This window comes from Accipiter gentilis, chromosome 31 (assembly GCF_929443795.1).
Source record: "Accipiter gentilis chromosome 31, bAccGen1.1, whole genome shotgun sequence".
Classification (NCBI taxonomy): domain Eukaryota; kingdom Metazoa; phylum Chordata; class Aves; order Accipitriformes; family Accipitridae; genus Astur; species Astur gentilis.
The window spans coordinates 16,518,649-16,536,689 of NC_064910.1; the positions used below are offsets into that span (position 1 = coordinate 16,518,649).

The following is an 18,041-nucleotide window of genomic DNA, read 5'->3' on the forward strand; positions in this document are numbered from 1 at the left end:
AAAAAATAATAAAAAATACCGAAAATACCGCCGGGAGGCGAGTGGCGGGAGTTACCTGAGGGCAGCCCGAGGGGGCGTTGGCGGCGGTGGGGAGGCCCGCGGCGGCCGAAGGCGCGTGTCCCTGCGTGGGGGTGCGCGGCAAGTTCGCCCCCCCCCCCCCCCCCCATACACATTCCCCCCCCCCCTCCTCCGCCCTCCCCTCCCTCCCTCCCTCCCTCCCGCCCGGCGGCGGCGGCGGCGGCGGGCCCCGGGCGCGGCCGGCTCCCCTCAGCGCCGCTCGCGCCGCTCCCGCCGCCGCCGCGCGCCACGCACCGGCCCCGCCAACCGCCAACTCTCTCCCCCCCCCCTCCTCCTCCTCCTCCTCCTCTTCCTCCTCCTCCCCACCTCGCCCGCCCCGCCACCTCCTGACCCGCCATTCCGCCCCAAAACTTTCCGTTTTCCCCCTTCCCACTCTCCGGGACTTCCTTGTGCCGCCCGTAACGCGCGGAGGGGGGAGGAGGAGGCGTGTGCGGCGGCGGCGAGGGGGGATTTACAGTCTCCTCGCAGGCTGGCCGGGACCCCGGGGGAAGAGGAGTTGCACCATGCGCGGCAAGTGAGGGGAAAGTCTCCGCTCAGCGCCGCCCGCAGAAGTTGAGGCTCTCCCCCCCGCCGCCCGCGGGAGCGGGAGCTGTGCCTTTAACGCCCGCTGAGCGAGGTGAGTTTCCGAGGCGGATTATTCATCCTGGGGACCCTTTTTTTTTTCTTTTTTTTTTTTTTTTTTCTCTCAGTTTTTTTTTCCTCTCCTCTCTCTTACACGCGTCGAGGTGACAAACGTCCTTCTCCGGTGCAGCCCCCCGAGCCTGAGGCCGCCCCCCCCCCCCCCAGCGTCCCCTGTGGAAGCCTGCCCTGGCTCGGCGGGCTGACCCGCCCGAGGGGGGGGGGGTCTCTCAGCCGCTGCCTGTTATGACGAAGTTTTTTGAACCTGGGCGTTTGGGGGGGGGTCTTTTAAGGGCTGGTTGTTGTTGTTGGGTTTTTCTGGTGGGGTATTTTTTTTTTGGTTTTTTTTTTTTTTTTATTTTCTCGGAGGCGATGCGTGTGGGGCTGCCGTCTCGGTGGCGGGTGTGCTTTCATCTGCCCCCGAGCAGACCGACCCCAGGGCCGTGGGAGGGGGTGGGCAGATTCTGGAGCGGCTCCCTACTTCTGAGATAGTATTTTAATGTATTTTTTCCTCTTTCACACACACACAAAAATAATAAAAGGATAAATGCTCGGGGGCGGGGGGGTGGGGGGGGAATGTGAGGTATTCACGCTCAAGTGTGGAGTTTGCAGAGCCCGGGTGGGGGAGGGGAATCCCATTCATCGCCAGGGCTTGAATCAGCAGCGGGCGGAGGGGCCGATCGCTCCCGTGCATCGAAGTTTTACTTCCAAGTAGGTAAACAAGTTAATTCCCCTCCCTGCCCCCCCTCCCCCTCCCCAATCCGCGCCCCCCCCCCCCCCCCCCCCCCGGTGCCCACCTCCCCCCCCCGTCCTGGTGCGGTACGCTGCTGCCAAGCCCGTTCCCGGCGCTGATGGAGGGGCGGCGGGGCGGCCGGGGGGGGGAGCTCCTCCGGGGGACCCGGGTGCTGGAGGCCGGGGGGGAGCGGGGCCGCAGACCTGTTGCACAGGGGTTTGTGGCAGGCCGGCGGGCCTCGGCCTTCGGTGCGGTTCCTGGAGGGGAGCGGCGGGGCGCTGGGTGCAGACACCCCCCCCCCCCCCCCGAATCCCCCCCAAATCCCCCCTGGGGTGGGGAGGTGGCGGACACCTTTCCCTTAACTGCTGTCATCTCCCTGAGCTGCTTCCCCATTTTGTGGTGCGGGTTTAATCTCGGCGGTTGGTCTGATATTTCGGTTCGGTGCGCGGCTAAATAGTGGTGTGGTGTGATGTAAAGCCAATGACCCTTGACCTATTTAATTATACGTTGTTGGGTCCTCGAGTAGACGTCCTGCACGGCACAAAAAGGGGGAGAAAAACACAAAGCCACACCCTAAAAGTTCGGCTTGCGTGTTAATTTCTCAAAGTCGGTGTTTAGACCGAATAAAGGCTTTCCTTTATGTTGTCTTAACATGTCTCTTGCTGTTCTCCACGAGGATTTGTACAGCGTTTTTCCTTTCTTGACGCACAAGTCTTAAAGTGTAGATGTGTGTGTGTATGTGTGCTGGTGGGGGGAGGGGAAGTGGTCTGTTTGGTGGCGCTCATTGAGTGTTTCACGAAAAAAAGAAAATATTGCAGCACAATGTTGCAGAAAACTGAAACACTTCATTGAAAAGACCGCTCCTCAAGTGATGATTGGAATAAAATGGAGTGTAAAATTAAAATTTCAAGACTGGTATTTTAGGCTAATAGTATGAAAATAAATATATTGTGCCAGAGGGAAATCTGATTGTAGGTAATAAATACGAGGTCTTTACTCATGACAAATACAATGCCATATCTTTCTTCCTTAGCCCATTTGTTAGCGATCCTTTAACTGGGACTGCTCGTGTGGCATGCACAAGATTTAACATAATATACCTTGCTTACCATGTGGCTGCACATGCTGGATTTAGGCCTCTTCCTGTCCTACAGTTAACGTGCTGTCAAATACAGAGACACTGGGCAGGTTTTGAAGTAAATACATTCATTCTGTGATAGCAGATGTTGTTGGCAAGAGAGCAGGATTGTCCTAGTATGTTTCGGCATTGGTTTGTTTTGGTTTTTGTTGTTGTTGTGGTTTTGTTTTTTTTAAACAGTTACAGATAATAATTGCAACATCTCAATGACAATGATAGTAAAAAAGGGAAGCTTTCCACAGAAGGCTTGTAGAGGGGGTGGGAGGAAAAAGGAAGGCGAGAGGGGGAAGATGCTATCACATTAAAAATACGTTAAACCTTTCTTGGGCTCTACGCAATAATGGTAAATCCGGTGGAGATTTGAGCAGAGCTGCTGTAGTTGTCTCAGTTTAACACCTTCAGTGAGCTAAGCAACAGCTAAGGTGTTGTTTTTTTTTTTCTCCCCCCTAAGATGAAAAAAGTGTGTTTCAGAAGCAAAGAGGATTAGAAATTACACATACACGTAAACACTGGCAACTACACAACTGTCCAAGTCTTGTAGGACAACCCTCCCACCCTCCCCCCCCCCCCCGCAGATAAGTTGTCACCTGAATACGTCCTCTGCCCTTCCCCCACCCGATTAAGTAAGATCACTCCAATGTCCTCTGCCATGCCACTGCCGTGAGTTGGGCTACTTGTTCTTCTTTTCAGCGGGTGGCAAGTATCCTCTGCAATAAGTGTATCGAAAGAGCAAAAATAAATTATATCCTTGATAGTGAAGGGGGACATGTCTGTGCCTGGCATTGTCAGGCTTCTGCTCCGCCAGTTTGCCTGGTTTTGCTCCTCTCATTGATCTACAGATGGACTTTTACCATTTCCGTGGCGACAGGGCCAGAAGCAGACCTGTTGTCCACTTGATACATCTCATGTGCTGTGCCTCCTGGAAGACCTTCCTGAACAGAGACTCCTCTGGTAGCAGCAGTCGTTAAAGGTCTACATCCCTGAGCTTGGAGGGAGTAGAGAACGTCCTCCGGAGTGGACGGGATGTTGTTTCTTGGTAGCTGAGATAAGTCAGCAGTGTGATATGCCTAGGATTCAGTGATATGCTGAGTTTGGTTCCTCGTGGAGATGAGGCTGGGAAACCCGTCCCAGGGCTTTAGCCTGGCGATTGCTGTAGGTAGCGGGAGGGTGCCATTAGCTCTTGCTGTTTTCTCTTGGCTACTGTTAATAGAGTCCAGAGTTAGAATTCATACTGTAGTCGGTATTGAACCAATGTTGTTTATCTTTTAGTAGTGCCAAGGGGCCCCCATTCAAATTGGGGCCATTTTGGGAATATCATAGGCAGCGGTTCTTTCCCTGAAAAGGTTGTCATGTGAGTAAGTGCAGAAGACAAAAAGCCAGGAGGGTAAATGGTGGAAAAAAACTGACTCGGGGGAACAGCAGCTGATTGTAGTGCCTTATCTGCGGGACAGCAGCGTGACCTCAGCTGGTAGGAGAGTTGTTAACACCTGGCAGCGCTGCTGCCGGTAAACCTGGCTGCTCTGCGCAAAGAGGGTGCGGGCATCCCTTCGCCTTCACAACATGCAATCTGTACCCCGGATCCTCTTTACTGTTACTCTTTTAATTCCTAGTATTATTTTAGATTATGTACACCAGCCTGCCTATAAAACAACCAAGGTTTTGTAACTCTTGAGGGCATATTCTTTTTTTCATAATCTTCATTATGAGGCAAGATGGAAGTAATTTTGTAAACTCTTTTTCAGCTGCTAAATTAAACTCCATTCCCTCTTCCCCTCCCTCCTCTTGCCTATTTTTAGTTAGGAGGAAATAGCTGACCTCTTTACAGCAAGAACCCAGACCCCCTGGGTGCCATTTATAGGTTTCTACCAAATGGCCTACTTGGACAAGTTGGTTGAAATTAAACGAAAACATTGGAACTACAGCTTTACGTAGGAATAGCAGCCTTCCTGTCAATGTGAAATCTGTCATTTTAATGACAGTGAAACAAACATCCATAGGTGAAAAATGGGGTTTAGGTTATTTCCTTTTCTTTGGTAAGCAAGAGAATATTTTAAAGGCTTTTTTTTCTTTTTTTTTTTTTTGTGGCAGTCTGGTCATTAATACAATGGAATTTCATTTAAGAATGACAGACAGTATTTTGTTTTACAAACACAAGAAGCCCCCCAAACTTAGGACTGTGTGCGTAAGAGCTAGGAGGAATCAAAGGAGGGTGTTCAGTCTCATAAGAAAAGGTTGTCGTTTCTTACCAGTTTTCTTCAGTTGTGTAGAGATCTTATCCTAGGTGGAGATTTACAAATTATAGTTACTAATGTTTAGTAATTCCATAGAAATACAAAATTGCTTCTGCTAGCTCAACTGAAAGCCAGTTTAACAATGGATATGTGGCTGGTTTTGAAGGTTAAGGAGCACAGGCATCCATCCTGCATTGCTTCTGTCGTGCATATTTGTATTTAGTTTAAGTGATATTGATGCCTTAAAAATACTAGACTCTAGCAGCAGGTACTGGATTTTTTCAGTTGTTTGAGGAAAGAAGAGTATATGGCTGTACATGCGGTCTGCATATTGCCTCTGTAATCCTCTGTCCAGGTCCCAGCCACCAGTCCTTTTCTTTACTCTGGGTTACTAGTATGACTGCAGTAGGAAGAGAGGCTCAGAGTTAGGCACTTCTGATGATTTGGCTTCCATTTTCATAATCTTGTTGACTTTATGCAATAAAAGGGGCATCACGGTGTTTAACCCCATTTCTTGATCTTCTCTATTTGTAGTATGGACAATCAATACATGTCTGCTTGTCCTATTTAAATTGGAGTGCATGTAAAGATTCATAATTTTATATGAAGTTACGACGGAATTTTATGCCAAGAAACATATAGTATCTATGCAATACAAAATCATAACAACAGTACTGTACTATGAAGAAGCAATTATTTTAATATCTTAACTAAGCACATTGCATAAATGCGCTTCCTCTTGGGTGTTGAATCTTACGCGTTTGCTATGACAAGTTACACAGTACACTACATACATGGACACTAAAACAGTGCCTCTTGATGCTGAGATGACACGACTTGCAGCCTGTTTATGAACAGATGAGTAGCACTAATAACATGTAATAATTCTGTATAAATATATATATACACTCATCAAAATAGTTTTGTCTAATTAAGTGCTAAGTTTTATTGACTCTTGCCATCAGAGGGTGAAACGAGGCTTTTGAAAAAGCAGCGTTCTCCATTAATATGTAACGGTTGCTCTATACATCACTCCACTGCCATTCAAAACGTGATTGCGTTTACTGACCTAAATTTCATTTAAGCTCCTAATTCTTAGTTACAGTTTAACCTCTTACTACTATGTAGTGGGTTTAGAATGCGTTTTGTTACATAAAATCATAATTTTGTTAGGTGGAAAGATGTGGTAACATCAGATGTGATAGGTTTTTTTCCCCCTATTGAAAGACAACTTTCCCATACCTGAAATAAATTATTGATAGAGCAAAGAAGCAACATTTTTCCTTAGGCATTAAAAATACTTGGAAAATATCCTTTGACGTTATCTTCAAGAAAACAAAGAGGATTTTCTTTTGGTGGATAGATTCCCCTTGTCTTTCTGCAGAATAATACATTTGTTGTGCTCCTTTTTGAAGGCAACAACTGCACTGGATGTACAACTTTGGCTTCTGCTGTATTTTGCTGTGTAGCACTATCAGCTCTTCATTAATCCTGTACCACTGGACAGAAACTGTGCAGAATATTCTCCACAGTTCGAGTGAAGCCAACTATTTAAGATTCATATTTCTGAACAGAATAATCATCTTATAATAGTACTGCTGAAAGGGTGCTGTTGCATTGTTATGATTAACATGTATACCGCTAATGTTATGCTTCACGCTTAAAAGTGTCCACTGATGAGTTTGTGCCAATTTGAACACAACCCAGTAGCCCACAGCAAAATCATTGGAAAGACATTGCTCATCACAGTATACAGTTAATACATACATGAGATCTTTACAAAGTGAAGTAAAAATGCAGATTTTTTTTTTTGTGAATCCATATATGTTGGTAACTTACAGTTAGGAATTGTTATAAACATATGATGGCTCCAGTGTCATTCAGCAGCTACAAGTACGTTGCTGTCTATGCCAGTGATTTTAGTTGCTGCTGGCAGAGGATATGGGTGCGTCCAGAGACCCATTAGTATTAAGACTTCTGTTAGCACATAGTCTCAGTTCGGGTTGTTAACCAGTAGTCAGCTTCACAAATATTCATTGTTTAAAATGAACTACACTAATTGTCGTGTGTCTGAGTGTGTGCACATGTGCACGTACATACATATATATGTATGTAGACAGGGTTAAGGTAGTCTGAAAAGTAACTTTGGAGAAAAAAGGAGTGACCCTGAGGTTGGAGAATGGTGCTGGAGTGTGATGGGTAGGCTCTCAAACCCTGAACTAGGATATGCTTAGGTTTCAGGCTCTGGTCAGCAGCACCTGAGGTGGTGCAGAGACAGCAGAATGGATGTAGGACTGGGCCAGGCTGGATGTCAGGTTTTGGGAGAAGACAGAGGTGCAGCACCCTCTAATGATGTGCTTGCTGAAATGTGGCAAAGTCAGGAGTGGATGCTATGCTTGTACATCTGACTGAGCATGGTGAGACCAGGAGGAGACAACTGGGGTACCACATGTGGCTGGGGGATGCGTTCAAACTTCAAAATTATAATGTCTTCATTTTTTTCTTCCTTATTTAGTTTTATTCCATTTGGTTTTTTGTTGCTCTTAGAAGTAAAATTTAAACCCTGATCTCAACAGAGAGATCGAGGCAAAATTACCCTCTTCCTGAGTGTTCTCCACAGATAGGGTCGAGCTTTGCTGATGGGGTGGGACAGAGAATCCAAGCACAGACAGTGCCTGTTCATATTGTGGGGATTAGTTTCCAAGGATATCTATCTCTCTGGTGCTTTTTACAGTCACAAAACAAACCTAACTCTTCTCATGCCCATTTACATGCACATGTGAATTAGACCTCTAGGAATTTGATGATAGAATTGGTTGAAACACACCCAGTCTTTTCTAATTTTTTCAATAGGTATTGGTAATGCTTCCAATTATATGCATTCAGCTCTCTTTCATTGTAGCTTAGCTTTGCTGGCTGGTTGGTTTTTTTGTGTTTTTGTTTTGTTTTGTTTTTTTCTTTTTGGATTGAGTTTTGTCCTTTTTTAATACAAGAGCTTCTGCAGTTTTGTGTAGTTAATATAGTTTTCTTCTTAATTTGTTGACTTTTTAAACTAAAATAATGTAATCTGGAAGGCACATTTAAAAGGCAGGCTGAGGATTATTCTAATGAGGAACATATCTTCCTTCTTATCCCAGTTCTCAAAAAATGAAAGTAAGGAACAGAAGCAGGTACATTTTTAATAACATTGCGTGATGTTCACAAGACACAGATTTTGTGTCATTCTGTGAAAGGTATTCAAGGTTTCTTTATTTACATTTTGACTGTTACTTTGGTTTTTTGGTTGATAGTATTATAACTCATTAAAAATGCTCATTTGTATTTGTAGGAATGTGATTTTATGTTAAGAAACCCAAACATGCTGGGCTCTGATACTTTGGCTTGTATCAATAAGTATCTTACATAACCAGTTAATTTAAATGAGCCAATTAGTTTAAAAGTAGTGCATGACAGTGTATCGTAAAAATTTATCCAGCTTCATTCTCACAGGATTTTATGTGCTTGGAAAAAAAAAAATCAGGCAAGCTGAAAGGATGGCCCTAAATACAATATTAGAGTGGAAGGAAAGAACCTGTATTTATTACATACAGCTCAAGTTTACTAAAATATTAACATAATGATTACTCTCATTGCTGATGAATGAAGTCAACTTTTCTGGGAGACCACCATCATGTCTTTACTACCTAGCCTGGTAATGCTGGGTAGAGGTGAGGTAAAAAATAGGATGTAGTGTAGGCCCTGATGGGCAGTTTGCGAGAAAGAGGAAAAAGAGTGGCATTAGGTTACCTTAAAAGCTAGGCTACACCAGTTTTAATGCTGGCTGTCAAGTAGACAATGAAAATCTTTTAAGAATTTTCTGCACTGTATGTTTTTTCTCGGCTAAAATGACATGCCTTCAAAACGCTTACTCCTGTGCATTTCTTCAGTGTTATGATGGTAGTACATATGATATGTGGGTATTTTCTAATATGTTAGTGGTTACAGCAATGACTTTTTGTGTGCGTCTGGTTTTTCTAATGTTTTGCATGTTTGCCTGCATATGTGCTTACTGCTGGATTAAATTTTTCATTTTAAATTTTGCTTAGAGTAAGCAATATATTCTTCATGGTATCTATTACATTACCAACAGCATGTATTTATGGTTAAAAAAACTCACTTGAAACGTGGAAGGGTTCTGTGTTCTCTAATGGCAACATGTTGAATGCAATTATACATTGTCAATTTGATCATACTCGGTGCATGGTGGCTTTGTAGATAAGGTGTGTTGTAGCAGGTGTTCATGTACATGGAGTCCAGTGTGAAAGAAAGAAATTTAATTTCCTCTTACTAAAAATATGTAGTGGCCTGTATGCTCTACATATTTAAAAAGCGTTCAGATAATTACAATGAATACTTTTGTGGTTGCTTGCTCCTATCTTCATATTGGCATGACATTATTTTGAAGTACAACATTTTCCCCTGTTTTAAAGTAAATATAAATATATATCTATTAAAAGAAAAAATCTGTTCCTTAACATCTTTACAAGGCAATTGATAGGGCACTCCTTTCCACAGCTGGATACTTACAGTGGAATGTAAATTATTTATCTGCCTACCGTCCTATAGAACTACTATGAAGATTTTATTAATGACTGGTTTTGAAGAATTTTAAAAACCAAAACACATTTATTAAAAAGTGAGAATGTAAAATTATGCTTACTAAAGTACAGTCCAATTGTCTATCAAATTATAAATTAGGATAGCAAAGTACCAGAAGAAAGTTATGAAAAAAAAGTTTTTTCTCCTTTTTGGTGGCGAGTTTAGCATTAGAATTAATGATTGCTTTAATTCGTTAATCTTCTGTTAATCTGTAAGTTGGTTTCTTGGCTAACAGAGTTGGGTTTAGGGTATTAGATTGCCTCTAAACAGGCCTCTCTAGGTTTTTTCCAACCTTTTTGTAATCACCTTTAAACTTTTTTTTTAACTGGTTGTCCGCTGTCCCCGCTGTGTCTCCTCCCCACCATTCCCCCTCCCCCCACACAATAAAAACTGTTGGAGTTTCTAGTGAAGTTTAGGAGGTTTCATTTTAATGGATATTTTCTGTGTTTCATAGTTTTTCGTTCTGTCAGCTCTACGATACAGAGCTAATTCCAGCAAGGACAGAGTTGACTATACATTTGTGTTCTGAACATTCCACAAATCCTGTTATAGCTATGGCCTGATGTTGCAAAAACGCATTTGGCATATGCAGGAGACTTCTAGGATCAGGCCTTATATGATGGCAGCACAGATTCTTGACTGATTAAGTAAACATTTCTGAGCCTTTTTTAAAGCGACCGATGACACGCGTGATTTTAGCTTTAGTCCTGACAGCCCGTGTTCTTGTAATGAAACAGAAGCCCACGTAAGTAGTCTTTTTTGTATAGCATAACTTCCATGATCTATTTTGAATACCTTTCTTATCTGAATGCTCACAGTGTTCTTTGAAGTTCCTGTAGCTGACAAACATGAAGTTGAGATTTAGAGCCCAGTTTCTTTAAACTGTGCAGGAGCTCTGTTGGCTACGTTGAAATTTACTTAGGCTTAATATTTTGCAGTTTAAAGTGTAAGACTTAGCAATTTGAGGTTCCAGACACATACATTGAAAAGTGACCAGCTTAGATTCTGTGATTCTAGATGGATCCGTGAAACCTATGACTTTTTCCAGTCAAGCGCCCTTAGTTTTTCAGGCCAGCCCACATCAAAAGGTGTAAGCAACCCTAGTAGCAGCCATCTGTAAAGCAACTGGCAAACAGTGGCGGGACACTCTCGTCGTTGCCTGTCTAGATCACGCACAGTCTCAAAACTATTCCGCCAACTGTGACCTGTCACGTAAGAAGCGCAACATGTCAGGTCCAGCACCTGATGCTTGTCTTTGCGTGAGGGTTACGAATGCCATACCCTCTGTCGAGACCACGTGCCAGCCTTCCCGTGCAGCGACAGGTATACCCCGCGTGTTTTACGCTGGGCAGAGGCTGGAGCTGTACTTTCTCTAACCCGTTCTGCAGTGAATCGCAGCAGTCTCGCTCTCGTTACTTCGCACAGACTGCAGCGCCCAGCCTACCTTAGCCGACTGGTGAATGCCAGCTCAGCAAAGCCGCCTGGAGGTACGAGTCCTGGAGCTGGCTTGGTTGATACCAGGGAGGCTCAGTCGGAAGGCGGAAGCCAGACAGTGCATAGCTCAACGCTTCATCCTTCACGTTAGATGCTGGCTGTGTACGGGTGATGTGATGTATGTGTTTTATTTTAATTTACTGGTTTTTTTCTCTGGGGTGGTTGCTCTGTGTTTGTCAACAATGGAGAAGGAATATTTCGCAGAAGGAGCATTAAGTTTATTTTTCTGACCTTAAAAATAAATTTTCTGACTCCAACTTTTTTCATTTGATGACTCAAACATTCTACAAATAGTTGTTTTACATAAATATATAATTATTTATGCTGTTAGCATTGTCTTAATTGTTATTTTTGTCTTTGGAAATACATATGGTTATTTCTCTAGTGTCTCAAGTGGAGCGAATGTCTTGCCAGCCTATTTAATGTGCTAACGTATGTGAGAAAGTATGCCCTGTGGCCTGAAGCATCATTTATGTATTTGCCAGTTGCCTCAGTCTTTTAATTTCTGTTTGTATGCATTGCATTTGGTTAGGTTGAATTTGTTATTGATTTCAACTGTTTGGAAATACTCTGCTGACAGACCGTTTGCTTGTGTCTCCTTTGAGCCAGCGTTTTACCCTCATTAGTCTATGGATGTGTTCTTTTGAGTGTTAGCCAAATGCATTCATAAAAATGGTAAAATTAAAAGAAAGGAAAAGTACGAGAGCTGTGTGACCTGTTATTTGTAAACAACATTATGAAACTGCCTTTCAGCGTTTGACTCTATGCTGTACTATATATATTTTTTTCAAGTTTTCCCTTTTTATTCCCTCAGGTTTTCTGAGCTTTGCATCATACACAGCCATTTGCTCAGATGTTTTAATTGCCATTTCTTTTTTTTTTTTGGTACATTCTTATTTGGTTTGTTTTTGAAGACTAAAGTTACTAGGTAAATAACAGCAGTAATGTTTACAAGTTCTCTAATATGGTAGTTTCAAACCGTAGCTTGCAAGCTTCTAGGGGACACATGGACTGTTTTTTTTTGGAGATCGGGGGCGGGGGGAGGAAGTCTAGTGTCATTCTGTTCAAATTCACTGTACAAGGTCTCTTTATAGGTCCACAAATTTAAAGAGATTAAAAACCACTATCTAATTATATTGTAAACTTTTTAAGGATGTGATGATATCTATTTTTATGACTTACTGCTTTGTGGGTGTATATATCATTATGCAAGTAATAATCTTTGTTTTCACAGAAGGTAATTCATACCAACATTAAATTTTGGCATCAGTTTTGTTATATTGTGTAGATTTTTATGAAAATATCCCTTCTCTTTTATAGAGCTGTGATTGGTATTCTCTGATAGAACACAGGTCTGGCTGATCTTTAGTTGCACAAAGAAAAATCTGGAGAGGAGCACTTGGATTCCCTTAGTTTGTGTTTATCAGGTCTGTCACATAGCAAGCCTGCTCAACTGATCTTTTTTTTCTCTTATTTTTTTGGGTCTTACACAGTACTGATTCTGTTTTAGACTCCAGCCATTTATATGGTACCATCACAGTTCAGTAAATCCAAATTCTTACATCTTAAAATGTCAGGAATTTTGTTATTTGATGTTACTACATTTCTGTTCTCTCCTCTGCTTGAAAGCAGCAGTCCTTGCTGATGTTAGGAGGGGTTAGGTAGAGGAGGTGTGCGTGGTGAGAGTGGGGGTGGGAAGTAAAACAGGCTCTGGCTGTTTACACATTCCAGGCAACCATAGATCTACTCTCTTTGAGGCCTGAAATATTTCCCTTTTCACTATCACTCTTGCAGATCTGGGGTATTTGGGCATACTGCCAATAAAAATAAATAGTAATGTGTTAATCTCTTAGATTGAAATGTAATAAACCGTATTTTACCTTTTTGTGTGTGCGCATCAGAATAAAGACTAACAGCACTTTGTAATTAGAATATGACATTTGTAGAAATACTGAAAATTACAACTATTGTTATACTTTCTTCAAGAATTGCCTATAAAAGGACAAAGTAAATTTGACTTCTTCCTTCTTGCTTGTTTATTCCAAAGGGAAAGTCACATAATCAAAATATTTTTGTTAACTAGATTTTCTATTTTCAGCATGATAACCTTTGGCTCAAGGAGCTGGTGACGAGTCCCTCTTTCTGATTTCCATGAAATACGTGTATGTGCATGCATTTTTTTCATTTATTTTTGAGGTGGCTTTAGTCTGCTTTGTAGTCTTTGATTTGATTATTCTGGTTTCCAGCACTTAATGTTTCAGAGTTCTGATGAAATCGGATACACAAAGCCATCCACCTGCATGTCTTTTTTTTTTTTTTTTTTTTTTTTTTTAATATTGGAAACTATTTTCTGCAGCCAGCACTAAAATAGAGACTGAGCAGGCAGGCAGATGAATAATGATTTCTTCCAGGTTCTGCATAATGTAATGAGCAGACCTTCTGTTTATTGTTATTTATTATCAATGTTTGTATACATGTGATTTCCGTCACTGAAGCTTGCTTTCTTGGGTTTCTTAAAGCTACATGCTATGTGTGCCATTGTTTTTTCCCCAAGCGGTGCAGTAATGCCACTTTGTCACTCCAGCAACTTGCTTTGTCACTGGGGCTTGATGTGGCTCAACTTCTTACTGTTTCTGCTTTCTAAAGAAAATTTGTTGCCCTCCAGAAATATTACCGTATAATTATGACACAAAAAACAAGATAGTCCCACTGAGCTAACAGCTGTTACCTTCAGTCTTAAGACCATCCTAGTACATGCAGTGCAAAAGGTAATTCAGACTATACTTTTTTTTTTTTCCCCCCAAAGGTAGTTAATTGCTTAAAACTTCCTTGCGTAGCTGTGACTGTCATCTAATTGCCATTTAGAGGCATTAAACAGCTTTTGGAAAAGCTGTAGGCTACTTCAGCTAGACCACCAGCGACTTGGATAAACACATGGTAATGTCTCTCTCTTGACTGCATTTTACGAACGAAGTGCTGCTCTCATCATGTAGTGACCTGGATCTAAAGCCAGAGGTTGTTTGGGGTTGCTGTCAGGCAAGATCAGACTGTTGAGTTTAACGTAAATGGAAGTAAACACTAAGGTTACCTGCACCTCATTATTTCTGTGCTTTTATGACAGACACTCAAAACTGTTTGTATACTGGCTATGGCTTGTGCTGATTATGTTGTTAATAATTTGTGTCTCTAACGTGTACTAGCTGGGTGCTTTAAGAGGCCAGCATTTTTGAATATAGGTGTCTAAATAAATGGCTTCGTTTTCAGACGCTTTGGGTAGGTACAGCTCCAATTGAAATCAGAGGAATTGGTGGCTGCTTAGAGCCTGGATAGATAATTAGTCCTAATTATCATCATAATTAGGGGGTGCATCATAACAGTCTGACAACAGAAGATCACCTTCCTCTTTTTCCCCCAAGTTAAATAAAGTAGTATTTTTAAAAGTATTTTAAAGAAAAAGGTCCTACTGAGAGACTACTGCCAGTCTGTATATAGATGTTTGGTTTGGCGTTTTTTTTCCATCTTGAAAGGGCAATATTTGGTTCTGATTCTCAGAAGCAGCTCCTCACATTTAAAATATGGGTGACTGTCACGGTGGTGTATGGTTTGTATTGAAGTTAGGGGGTCTTTACTGTAAATTGCTAACAAGTTTGTTTTCCATATGTGTTTAGTTTTATTTAATGTCACATTTGATGTAGTGGGAAGATGTACTATTATTGTAGTGGTGGTTTGATTTAGTGTTTATTACAAATATTTCCTACCTTAAAAAACATGAAGACATGTTCTGTGGTTGAAATAGGAAGAACTGGGAGCCTTGTTCTTTTTTAAACAAACAAAAATCTTAAATAAACAAGAATATGAGGTATAGTGACCTAATGGAAAAAAACCCCAAATCCTTCTCAAAATTAAACAGATTTACATATTAATTATGTGTATGAATATCTAGAAATGAGTAGTATCAAATGATGAACTTCATAAGAATTATATGCAAATTGCACAGCCTTGGAGGTTGGGGTTTTTTTTCTTTTTTTCTTCTCAGTAACTTAGAAATATCGGGAAGCTGGCTGAGCAGAGTTTAGTGGAAGATATTTATTAAATGAAATTTGATGTGAAGAACAAAATGTGATGAACTGTTCCTGTCCGCAGCAGAGCTGAGGACCTGTAAAATAGTAGCTTAGATTTCTTTGCATTTCTTTCTCTTTTTGTTTAGCTTGAGAATATGGGCCTCTATGAAGCATAGTCTAGGCTGTTTAAATACTGATAATTAATTTCAAGCCACAGAAACTATTAAATGAGATTTTAGACATACACTTAAAGTTTTGATTACCTTTTTTGCTGGTAACAACAGTCTTTGACAGCCGATTGCAATATAACAAGTTTGCATTGTTGACCTAGCAAAACAGTCTGGGAATTGTTCAGCACTACAGATACTACTTAATTACTTTCTTTAGAATTGTTAATTAGTAGTTATTTTCCTTTGTTTCACAAATTTTCCTGGAAATCTTAGTTATGAATCTGGTTGATGCAGTAAAAAAATGAAAGTGAACAGTAGTGCGCTGTCACAGGAGCATGCAGCTTATGGTGGAAGGAGGCCATTTTAGTACTTCATTTATTTCTTCAGCCCCAGTCGATCAATGAGAAATATGTGCATTTACATAGTTGTACCAGCATCTAATTTTCTATCTTTGTGGGTCTCTGTTCAAATTAGGGAGGAATCCCACCTTCCCAGAATATGTGGAAACGTAGACAGTTTGTAATACATCAGCAAGCTGCTGTTCCAAGAGACCTTTTGTAGTTAAATAATAATAAGCTAACGAAAAGGAGTATAATTTGGTCCTTGCAGGACAAACACCTCACCCACCTGACAGATTTTTGTTGGTCTTTTGCAATTGCTGTTTCAAAAAGGTTTATCTCGCGATTGGTTTCACAGTTTTTGAACGTGATAGTTTCAAAGCCTATTCTAGGTTAGTCTGCTTCCTGTGAAGAGTGATGTTTAGTGAGGTGTTCGTGTATGCCTCATCATGCTGGTGAGAAATAAATTGTGTTTTGATTCTGCAGATCTTGCTTCACTTACTAGATTTTATGTTCCTTGGGGCAGGGGGGGAGGGGCGGAGAGCAAGAGAGAGAAGCAAACAACAGTGCTGATTTGGCATGGTTTTATTGGAGAGAGGGAGGCACGCATGCCAGCTTTCCCCCAGGTTTGATCTTCTGGGGCATTCTTATCAGTGGTAGGTCTGGTTGAGGCTGGTAGCAAAACAGTAGCTTAAAGAGGCTGTGATCTCATGGAAGGTAAGCATTTACACAGCACCGGTTTTCAACCTTTAATTGAGAAGTGACCTTTCTGAAAGAGGAAATTGGTTCTGCAAGTGTTAATAAATTGCTACAAATTGTCATGTTGATGAATCTTAAAAAAAACCAAACAAATGAAAGTAAACCAAAGCCCGCACGCACACACACACCCCCCGCCCCCAACATCCCTCACCAAACCAAAATTAAGCAGATGACAGACCAGACTTGTTAACTGAGCACTGAGGGTTGCCTTAGGATGTAGGTTCTTACATTTTGAATTGATTCTCAATTGTCAACTTGATGTGTGTGGGAGGTAAAGTGAACTTTTCATGAAAAACATTCTCATAAGAACAGTTGCTATTCATGGTTCTTCTGGTACACTTACGTGTATGTTTGGAGAGAAGGGAAATGACATATTAGTGTTTTCAAGGCTTCAAAGAACTGCCTCACGTTTTTTAAGCAACGCATCTTTAGCTCATATCCAGTTGTTTGGCTGCTGGAAAGATATACTTAATTTTCCAGTAAATACAGTTTTCTTATTTTACAAAACTGTAATTTTGTCATTATAATTGCAAGCATTTTAATTAAAATGCTGATGATAAAAGGAGTATTTATGTAAAGGAGTTGATTATGTCTGATGATACAAGATCCAAATTAGGCCAAAATTTTTATGTTCACCATCATGCTTCCTTACATACACATGTATGCCTTTATTCCAGTTGTTTGTGTAATAATTTGCAGACTGTTTCAGCTGTTGTTTGATTGCCAGTACTGTACAGGTTGACACTGATCTAAAAAGGAGCTGTGTTTAGAGCCAAGAACTGATGTTTTTGCAAGTTACAAATAAGTCTCTTTCCTCCTTGAACCTACCTCAGCGTAGAAGTAAACTTAATAAAGCCGTTTTCCCCCCTAATATCTAGCCTTCCAGTTCTTAAACATTAAAACCAAAGTGCTGCTAGCTGCATTTTGATGAATGTTTACACTGAATCTTAAAGAGTTGGACTTAAACAAAAAAAAAGAAAGGAAAAAGAGAGACTTCCCTTCCAAATCTATTTATATACTTGAATTCTTTTGTAAAATATGTGTCTTCATTGTAGGCCAGACATTTCCTTCATATAGGACGTGGCCATAGGTATTCAATATTTATGCCTGTGCTTAATTGCATACGCAATAGTTTCACGGAAGTAAACAGCAGTACTCGCATGCAGAAAGTTGTGTGTGTGTGATTAGGACTTGGCCTTAATTGCTAGTTTATAATCTCTTAAGAATTTCCTGTCTGGAGTAGAAATGTTTTAAAATCTGTCTTACTTCTACTTTGTAGATTTTAAATATAATACCCAGTAGCTAAAAGCTTTCAATGGGCAGTGAACAACTAGTTGCTGAGCCTCCTGGTTTGTCTTTGTGGTTCATGTTTTATCTTTGTTTGTGTACCTCCAGTCCCCTCTCAGCGAGGACGGGGTGAAGGATGTGAGTGCTGCCCGCAGTGCTTGTAAGGAAGGAGGAGTCTGTGAGGCTTCTATGTAAATAATATGGCATTTAGTAATGAGAAAGTTAGCAACTCTGTTAATTGCTCATGAGACATACCTATGTGGAATTGTGCTTTGAAAGTTTCGTTCAAGTGAACTCCATATCTCCAGTCTGAATTTTATATCCACTAGCAACACAGACTCATCCTGCAAGTAAAAGCAAAACATGCATATTCCAGACATTGTCTAGTCACAGTTAGTTCCTCCTGTTATAGTCCTTAGAGACATTAATGCTTCCCTTCTGAGATGAAGGAGGCCTGTCACCAAAAGGATGAAATAAATTACAATGGTATTCAAAG

The 18,041-nt window shown here is 41.3% G+C and overlaps 1 protein-coding gene across 3 annotated transcripts in view; it reads left to right on the top strand.

The window, feature by feature from the left end:
- The first annotated feature begins 285 nt into the window (after nucleotides 1–285).
- TBL1X (transducin beta like 1 X-linked) overlaps nucleotides 286–18,041 on the top strand; it is a 204,579-nt gene continuing 186,823 nt past the window's right edge. The window contains exon 1 of one of the 3 annotated variants that reach the window (XM_049834655.1): nucleotides 286–694. The gene's annotated coding sequence lies outside the window, so the exon portion shown is untranslated. The remainder of the gene's footprint in view (nucleotides 695–18,041) is intronic. The other 2 variants (XM_049834658.1, XM_049834656.1) reach the window with 2 other exon arrangements.